Below are 10705 nucleotides of genomic sequence, written 5' to 3'. Positions count from 1 at the left end.
TTCCTACAGATGCATAGAGAGTGCGGAGGTTTGTTGCGGGGCTGCACTCCGGTATTAGGGCCAATATGACACGAGAGGTTGAGATGGGGACTTCTTACCAGCTAGTAGTAAAGATTGCTCGGAGGATTGAGGGCTACCGTCATAGGGGAGAGAGAAGACGCAGCAGGACAAGAGGGCCCGTTTCTCTGGAGAGTTTAGAGGTGCCCCGGCTAGGGGGCAGAGGATAGTTTGGGAGGGGTCAGCCTAGCAGGCCCCCATATCCATCACCACTACCTCCTCGAGGTGCTCCAGTGCGCCCCTATTTTAGCGCCATGCCAGAGAGTTTTTACCGCCCACCAGCCATCCAGGGTTCTTCTAGTGGGTACTTAGGTCACCAGGGTTCTTCCAGCTCCTATTTCAGTGCCATGCCGGAGAATTCATACTGCCCACCGGCTATTCAGGCTTCTTCCAGTAGGTCGACAGGCCATCAGGGTCAGACATCAGGGCAGCAGATCGTCGCATCGAGGGGCTATTTCGAGTGTGGAGATCTTGGTCACATGAGGAAATTCTGCCCCAGACTTCAGGGCAAGGCAGTGCAGTAGGGCCAGCAGCCCATGATTTCAGCACCGGCTGTCCTGCCGCCCAGAGGTGGATGGAAGGCTGGTAGGGGTCGTCCTAGAGGTGGAGGCCAAACGGGGGGGAGGCCAGTCAGCTACTGTTCAGTCAGGCGGGGGCCAGCCCGCTGGCGCTCCAGCCAGATTCTATGCTTTTCCGGCCAGACCAGATACATTGGCCTCAAATATCGTGATCACATGTACTATTTCTGTATGCGGTAGGGATGCTTCGGTATTATTTGATCCAGGGTCTACCTATTCATATGTGTCATCTCTGTTTGCTCAATTTCTGGATATTCCTCGTGAGTCCTTGGGTACTCTTGTTTATGCGTCCACTCCTGTGGGCAATTCTGTGGTTGTGAATCGGATCTACCGGTCCTATATGGTCGCGTTCTGTGGTTACAAGACTAGGGCGGACTTTCTGTTGCTTGATATGATCGACTTTGAGGTCATCCTGGCATGGACTGGTTATCTCCATATCACGCCATTCTTGATTTCCATGCCAAGACTATTACCTTAGCGATGCCAGAATTTTCGATATTGGAGTGGAAGGGTTCCTCGGTTAGTACAGTTAGTCGGGTCATCTCATTTCTAAAGGCTCAACATATAGTCGAGAAGGGTTGTTTGGCTTATCTAGCTTATGTTCAGGACACCATCGCAGAGTCTCCGACAATTAATTCAGTGCCAGTAGTCCGGGAGTTCGCCGATGTGTTTCCTTCTGACCTTCCAAGCATGTCGCCATATCGTGAAATTAATTTCTGTATTGATTTGGCCCCAGGCACCCAACCTATATCTATCCCACCGTACCGTATGGCTCCGAAAGAATTGAAGGAGTTGAAGGAGCAACTTGAGGAGTTGTTAGCAAAGGGGTTTGTGAGACCCAGTGTATCACCTTGGGGTGCACCAGTGTTATTTTTGAAGAAGAAAGATGGGACTATGCGGATGTGCATTGATTACCGCCAGTTGAACAAGGTTACCATCAAGAACAAGTACCTGTTGCCGCGTATCGATGATTTGTTTGACCAGTTGCAGGGTGCTAGGGTGTTTTCTAAGATCGACTTGATATCAGGGTACAATCAGTTGAAGATTTGGGAATCAGATGTTCCGAAGACTGCCTTCCGTACCAGATATGGTCATTATGAGTTTCTAGTGATGTCCTTCGGTTTGACTAATACCCCAACGACATTTATGAATTTGATGAACCGAGTGTTCAGGCTTTATATTGATTCCTTTGTTAGTGTCTTCATTGATGACATCTTGATTTACTCGCGTAGCCCGGGGAAGCATGAGCAGCACTTGAGAGTGGTACTTCAGATATTGCGAGAATAGAAGTTATATGCTAAGTTCTTCAAATTTGAGTTTTGGCTAGAGTTTGTGGTATTCTTGGGGCATGTTGTATCAGGAGGGGGTATTAAAGTGGATCCCAAGAAAATTGAGGCAGTTCAGAGTTGGTCTCGTCCCACTTCGGCGATTGAGATCAGGAGTTTCTTGGGGTTAGCAGGCTATTATCGCCGATTTGTGGAGGGCTTTTTATCCATTGAAGCACCTTTGACTAGACTGACCCAGAAGGGTACTCTGTTCCGTTGGTTCGAGGATTGTGAGGCGATCTTCCAGAAGCTCAAGACAACTTTGACTACAGCACCGGTTCTAGTGTTGCCTTTCGGCTCGGGGGTGTATACGGTATATTTGCGATGCTTCATGCGTTGGCTTGGGTTGTGTATTGATGCAGGAGGGGCGAGTTATTGCATATGATTCGCGTCAGCTAAAGATTCATGAGAGGAATTATCCGGTGCACGATTTGGAGTTAGCTGCGATTGTTCATGCTCTTAAAATATGGAGACTTTATCTGTATGGGGTGTCATGTGAGGTTTATACTGATCATCGCAGCTTACGGCATTTATTCAAGCAAAATGATCTCAATTTAAGGCAGCGTAGATGGCTCGAGTTACTAAAGGATTATGACATCACCATTCTTTATCATCCGGGCAAGGCAAATGTGATCGCGGATGCCTTAAGCAAGAAGGCAGAGAGTATGGGTAGCTTGGCATTTATTTCAGCGGAGGAGAGGCCACTAGCTTTAGACATTCAGTCCTTGGCTAATAAACGTGTGAGGTTGGATATTTTAGAGCTCAGCCGAGTTCTTGCATGTGTTGTTGCTCAGTCTTTGTTATTGGGGCAGATCAAGGCCCGACAGTTTGATGATCCGCACTTGGCAATTCTTAGAGAGCTGGTACTACAGGGTGGTGCTAAAGAAGTTTCTATTGTCGATGATGGTGTTTTGCGACTCCAGGGTCATCTATGTGTTCCTAATGTTGATGGCTTGAGGGAGAGGATTCTAGAGGAGGCACACAGTTCCCGGTATTCTATTCACCCAAGTGCTACGAAGATGTATCGTGACCTGAGGCAACATTATTGGTGGCGGCGAATGAAGAAAGACATAGTGGAGTATGTAGCTAGGTGTCTAAATTTCTAGCAGGTCAAGTATGAGCACCAAAGGCCAGGTGGCCTACTTCAGTAGATGACTATACTTGAGTGAAAATGGGAGCGCATCACTATGGACTTCGTAGTTGGATTGCCGTGGACCTTGCGGAAGTTTGATGCAGTTTGGGTCATTGTCGATAGATTGACCAAGTCATCACACTTCATTCCGGTTGTGACTACCTATACTTCAGAGAAATTGGCCCAGATGTATATTAGGGAGATAGTTCGGTTGCACGGTGTGCCTGTTTCCATCATATCAAATAGAGGCCCTCAGTTCACTTCACATTTCTGGAGAGCCGTAGAGAGTGAGTTGGGGACCCGTGTAGAGCTCAGCACAGCGTTTCATCCACAGACCGACGGGCAGTCAGAGTAGACAGTTCAGATATTGGAGGACATGCTGAGAGCATGTGTGATTGACTTTGGGGGACAGTGGGATCAGTTCTTGCCATTGGCCAAGTTTTCTTACCACAACAGTTATCAGTCCAACATTGAGATGTCCCCATTTGAGGCTTTATATGGTCGGCGATGTCGTTCTCCCATCGGGTGGTTTGAGCCCGGTGAGGCTAGGTTATATGGTACTGATCTGGTGAAGGATGCCTTGGAAAAGGTAAAGTTGATTCAGGAGCGACTTCGCATAGCGCAGTCCAGACAGAAGAGTTACGCGGATCAGAAGGCGCGTGATGTATCATTTATGGTAGGCGATAAGGTTCTCTTGAAAGTCTCGCCGATGAAGGGTATTATGAGATTCGAAAATAAGGGCAAGTTGAGCCCAAGGTTTATAGGCCCATCTGAGGTGTTGAGGCGAGTTGGGGAGGTTATTTATGAGCTTGCTTTACCTCCCAACCTATCAGGGGTTCATCCAGTTTTTCACGTGTCTATGCTCCGGAAGTATCATGCCGACCTGTCACATGTGTTAGACTTCAGCACTATTTAGCTTGATGAGAACTTGGGTTATGAGGAGGAGCCAGTTGCCATTGTTGCTAGACAGGATCGCTAGTTGAGATCCAAGAGAATTTCCGTGGTAAAGGTTCAGTGGAGGGGCCAACTAGTCGAGGAGGCGCCCTGGAGTCTGAGGAGGACATGCGGAGAAGATATCCACACTTATTCAGCACTTCAGGTATGAATCTAAACCCGTTCGAGGACGAACGTTTGTTTAAGAGGTGGAGAATGTAACGACCTGACCAGTCGTTTTGATTTCTAGAACCCTGTTTTCCTAAATAAGACTGCTCGTACTTGCTTTTGCTGATTTATGACTTGCAGGGATGGTTGGTTCGGGATTTAGAAGAGTTTGGGTTGAAATCGGAACACTTAGTTCCTTAAGGTTGGCTTGAAAGGTCAAGTTTGACTTTGGTCAATATTTTTAGTAAACGACCTTGTAATTGGGATTTGACGGTTCCAATAGGTTCGTATGATGATTTCGGATTTGGGCGTATATTCGGATCGGGTTTTGGGTGAACCGGGAGCGTTTTGGCGCCTAATAGTGAAAGTTGGTTCTTGAAGGTTTTAGAAGTTCTTTAAATTTGGTTTGGAGCGGGTTTTGGTGGTATCGAGGTCCAAATGGAATTTCGAGATCGGGAATAGTTCCGTAGTGTCATTTAAGACTTGCACGTAAAATTTGATGTCATTCAGAGTAGTATAGGTACGTTTCGGCGCATTGGAAGTAAATTGAAGAACTTGAAGTTCTTAAGTTTGATTCAATTGGTTTTAGGGTGTGATTCTTAGTTTTAATGTCGTTTCGGGCGTTCCAAGAGTTCGAGCGAGTCCGTTTTATAATTCTAAAGTTGTTGGTATGTTTGGGCAGGGCCCCGAGTGTCAATCGGACGAGGCTTGGACCAAGTTAGGAGCTTGGAGAAACAGCTGAAGCTCCCAGATCTGTCATAATCGCACCTGCGCTTGGTCGGCCGCAGGTGCGAGCCACGAGCCACAGAAGCGAGAAATGGAGGGCAGCCCAGAATCTGTAGATGCAGAAGATTGGACGCACCAGCGTGAGCGCAGGTGCGAGAGACATGGTCGCAGGTGAAGCTAGGCTCGCAGAAGCAACCCTTCTTGTCCACAGATGTGGAGCCTGACCAGATGAGGGAAAAGCGCACCTACAAGTTATTTGCCATAGGTGCGGCCCAAAGCACCACAGGTGCGAAAGTCGTTGGGCAGTGAGGGCTCATTTAATACTGACTTAGGCCATTTTTATCACATTTTCTCTCACTCTTGGGCGATTTGAGAGCTTTGAAGAACGAGATTTCGACCTAGCTTTATGAGGTAAGTAATTTCTACTTAATGTGAGTTAAATACATAGTTTATGGGTATATTATAACATGTAAATTAGGAAAAATTATGGGTTTAGGTAAAAACCTAGGTTTTTGATAAAAATGAGATTTAACCATGAAATTCGTTATGGAATTTAGTAAAAATCATATATTTATGTTATTAAGGTTATGGGTAACAACTTTCTTTAAAGATTTTCGAAATCCGGGCACGTGGGCCCGGGAGTAAATTTTAGGAATCTTGCAATTTAGGTTGGGTAATCACTTAAATGGTGGAATTATGAACTTTTGAGCATAGATTGATTAGTCTATGTAATGTTTGACTAGCTTCGAGTCGTTAGGCGTCAAATTTAGAGGTTTGAGCACGTTCTTGAATTGGGAAGTAGACTTTGAGACGAGGTAAGTCTCCTTTCTAACCTTGTAAGAGGGAACTAACCCCATAGGTGAACTAAATAAATGTTTGTACCTAATTGTGGGGGCTACATACGTACGAGGTGACGAGAGTCCGTACGTAGCTACTATTATGCTATTGTTCGGGTAGTCTAAGACATGTATCATGCTATACTTGGAATGTTTGTCCCCTTATTTGCTAATATAATCACTTAGTCATGATAGAAATTGATAAAAGAATTGTATAAGGTTAAATTCACTTACTTGAAGGTTTGTATGAGATACTTGTCTGTAAATGAGAAACTTGTGTTTTCTTGAAAATAATTGTTATTTGTGGATCGGGTCGAGCGCCTCGGTAGTAAATAGATGCATCTATGGTTTGCGTCGTTCGACCCTCCGGCAGTGCACACTTTAATATTATATTGGATCGGGCCGTACGACCTCGGTATAATTACGCATGCTAATTATTTGGAAATTCTCCATGATTTATTCTGCTTAAATGCCTTGAAATGTAAGTTGCTAAATGGTATTACTGAAATTTAAGTTATAATTATGAAAGAAGGACTTATCTCTTCCTGTTGTTGAACTGCCAATATAACTCATTATATCCATGCTTAGCATAATACTTTTATTACATTATTATTAGCCTAGTAAGTGTCAAGTCGACCCCTCGTCACTACTTTTGCGAGATTAGGCGGGATACTTACTGGCTACATATTGTTTATGTACTCATACTACGCTTCTGTACTTAATTGTACAGGATCTGAGGCTGGTGCATCTAGTTACCTGTCCGGCGCACATACCTGATCTTGGACTGAGACTTCACGGTGAGCTGCTCCTTTTGAGCCATTCAGCAACATGCCAGAGTTTCTCTTTTATTTTTATCTATCTATTCTATTTCAGACAGTAAGATAGTCATCTTTTTTATATTCTACTAGTTGCCCACACACTTGTGACACCAGATCTTGGCACGTATTAGTAGACTTTGATTTTCAGTTTGGGTTGTAATTCAATAGTTATAATTGTTTTTAGATGTTTCCGTTTCTTTGTCTTAAAAATCCTTTATTTACCAAATATTTTTAAAATAAGTAAAACTAAAATGGAAAATCACTAAGTTGTTCACTATTGGCTTGTCCAGCAACGGTGTTGGACCCCATCACGGCCTGACATGGAGTTGGGTCGTGACAATATAGATCACGCGAGTTGGAATATATTAATCAAGATTGGACTCAAGAATAGAGTCTATTAGAAGATTAAGTATCTCGTAAGAAAAATCTAAAGCTTTTAATTAGCTATTCAATACTATTCTAATCTACTACTCCCTCTGTTTCAAATTAGATGAGGTACTTTCCTTTTTAGTATGTTTCAAAATAAATGACACATTTCTAAATTTGGAAATAATTCAACTTTAAACTCTTCATTTTACTTATTTTACTCTTAATGAGACGCTTTTATAACCACACAAATGTCATGACCCCACAAAGTTTTTACCCCTTAAGCTTTTAAGACCATAAGGTTCAAAAATCTTCTTTTTTTTCTTAAACTCTGTGCCGAGTCAAACCACCTCATCTAAATTGAAACGGAGGGAGTAATTGTCGCCTATTCATTAGCAAACCCTGTAAATTTGTTTGACAGCTACTTGTAGGAAAGAAGAAGACAAGGGCTTTGAGAACTCTTGAATTGCAGATACGTTCATGTCTAGTGCTCCTTGTATAAATTTAAAGGCGGTAGAAAAGTAAGTGACCCCAACAGGATGTAAAATTCCAGTTCCTTCTCTTTTTATCAAAATAGAGTTGAAAGTGAAAATTTTATTAAAAAACAAAAAACAACCTTACAAAGTGGTGAAACTTTCCAACTGAGAAGCGTAAGAATTTTAGATCCGAAAGGAACTAAAAGGTCAAATTACTAAATATTATGGATAATTAAGTGTATATTCCTAAGTATTAGGATAATAGTTTAAAAAAATATCAAATTACTATTTTATCTAATGTGAACTCGATTTTAAAGGGGTAAAAAAGTCGAACAACATTTCACTAAAGGCCTTTGTACTTTTAATATAGTATAGATAGATATAGATATATAGATGTAACGACCCGACTTGTTGTTTTAAGAATTAACGCCCCGTTCAGTGACTTAAGGTCTCCAGCAGCTTCGCAATATGTATTATGACCCGCGGGTATGGTCGAGTTTGAATTACTAAAGATTTGGAATTTAATTAAAAGAACAATCCTCACTTAGAAGCTTAAATGGAAAGAGTGGACCGGAGAGTTGACGTTTGAGCAAACGACTCCGAAATAGAATTTTGATGATGTCAATAGCTGGTGATTTTGGACTTAGGAGCGTGTCCAAAAAATTATTTGAAGGTCTGTAGAGGAATTTGGCATGAAATGACGAAAGATAAATTTTGGAAAGTTTGACCGGGGAGGGCGGTGACTTTTTGATATCTAGGCCGGAACCCGATTCTAGAAATGTGAATAGCTTCATTATGTCAATTATGAATTGTGTGTAAAATTTGACGTCATTCCGTATTGATTTGATGTGTTTCGGCACAAGATATAGAATTTGAAAGTTCAAATTTCATAGATTTTGATTTGTGGTGCGATTCGTCGTTTTGATATTGTTTGAGGTGATTTGAGAATTCGACTAAGTTTGTATGATGTTTTAGAACCTGTTGGTATATTTGGTTGAGGTCCCGAGGGGCTCGTGTGTGTTTCGGAGTGGTTTTGGGTCATTTCTAGATGTTTCGGAACTGTTGTATCTGGTATCTGGTTTCCTTCTTCGCGAACGCAAAGAGTGTCTCGCGTTCGCGAAGAGGGGTTTTGAGGTTGCTGGGATTTGGCCTTCGCGAATGCGAAGGAGGGCTCACGAACACGAAGGTATGTCTAAAGAACTTACGCGAACGCGAGGGGCCAGTCGCGAACGCGTAGAAGGAAGGAGGGGACTGGGCCTCGAGTCATTAGCCTTCGCAAACGCGAAGCAGTAGGATTTGAGGGCATCGCGAACGCGAACGCGATGTTATGCATGGGTAGGCCTTCGCGAACGCGACGCTAGTAACGCGAACGCGAAGAAGAATTTGAGACAGCTGAGTTTTTGGCCTTCGCGAACGCGAGACATAGGTCGCGAACGCGAAGAAGGCCTATCTGGGCAGAATTAAAAGTCCCAAAAATGGGGGTTTGAGTTTATAACACAAAAATCAAATTGGGAGCTCGGTAGAAGGCGATTTTTGGAGAGATTCTTGCGTGGGTGTTTGGGGTAAGTGATTCTTATCCAGTTTTGATTAATTTCCATGATTATGTCTTTGAATCCATCATTTAATTCGGATTTTAATGGAGGAAAATCAAGATTTCTGTAAAATCTTCCAAAAATAAAAATTTAAGACTTGGAGATCGAGTTGTTATTGAAATTCGATAAAATTGGTATGGTTGAATTCGTATCGAAATGGGTGTTCGGATTTCATGAAAATTATGTCGGGTTCCGAGGGGCAGGCCCCGCGTTGACTTTTGTTGACTTTTTGGAATAAAATTTTAAGTCGATGTATTATTATCCGGAATTATTTTCGATGAATTTTAATGAAGTTATACAATTAATTTGGATAGATTTGAGCTGTTCGGAGGTCAATTCAAGCAAGAAGACTATTTTGGAATATCGGCCTAACTTCAAAAAAGTAAGTATCTTGCCTAACCTCGAGTGGGGGAATTACCCCTTAGGCATTGAGTCTCATGTGTAATTTGTGTAATTGAAAACCATGTACGGGAGGTAACGAGTATGTACTTAGGTTATATGTGCATATTACATTGGTTAAAATCCTTAGGCGCCTTTATGTATTAAATTGAAAATTATTTGCACTTATTAAATCCCTTAATTGTCTTGCCTGAATCCTTGTTTTGTTGGATTTGTTTTTATATGGTGATTTTGGTGTGATTGCCACATTGATTCTTATGTGAAATATTATTTGTTGAGTTGTTCACTCCCGGATATATTCGTTAAAATTTTGTGCACACTATGGTCGAGCCATGGGCTCCTTATTATGGAAAAATTATGTATTATTGAATTTTTTGGCAAATTATAATATTTGAGCACTTGATGTGCAAATCTGTGATATGTTGTAATATTTGAGCACTTGAGGTGCAATTTATGAGATGTGATATTGACACGTTATTTTGTTAGAAAGTTTTGTTCGGGTGTTTGCACGATGTTTCTGTCGTGCTATTGTTACTATTGATATTTGCACATGCGGCGTGACAAGGCGGGATATATATATATATATATATATATATATATATATATATATATATATATGGGTTGCGCATGTGGCGAGACAAGGTGGGAACATTATTGTGCGCGTGTGGCGAGACAAGGCGGACATTCACTTTACTATTGCACATGTGGCGAGACAAGGAGAGCTATGTCGGGGATTGATTTGTGATGGCCTGGGGGCATTGTTGTTGTTGTTGCATATTTACTTTTGGGACTACGAGGCGGTACCTCGGGAGTGCCCTTTTGTTGATATTTTTCTATGGTTGCACTTGCCTTTGGTTATTTTATTTTTCTGTGATATGTAAATTCTTGTATTCTTCCGTGATGTATTATTTGATTTTATTATGTGTTTGTTGTCACGATCCAATTTCACCTATAGGTCGTGATGGCGCCCAACAATACAGCTAGACAAGTCAACTAACAAATCAAACATATATCGATAAAATATAAAAATGGGCTGAGACCCGGATTTACGAAAAATATAAAAATGGGCTGAGACCCGTATTTTTATGATTATGAAATGAGGTGTCACATGGTGACTTTTAAATTGAAAGAATTATATTCAAAATATTATTTGGAAGGATCTTTTTATTCAAAAAGAATTATATGAAAGAATTGTATTTGAAAGATATTTATTTGAGGAAATTATATTTGAAAAAGAGTTTTATTCGTAAGAATTATATGTGAAAGATATTTAATTGAAGAACTTGATTTGATTAGGTG

This window comes from Nicotiana tomentosiformis, chromosome 3 (genome assembly GCF_000390325.3).
Source record: "Nicotiana tomentosiformis chromosome 3, ASM39032v3, whole genome shotgun sequence".
Taxonomy (NCBI): domain Eukaryota; kingdom Viridiplantae; phylum Streptophyta; class Magnoliopsida; order Solanales; family Solanaceae; genus Nicotiana; species Nicotiana tomentosiformis.
The sequence above is the reverse complement of the archived record's forward strand: the minus strand, read 5'-3'. Positions refer to the sequence as shown.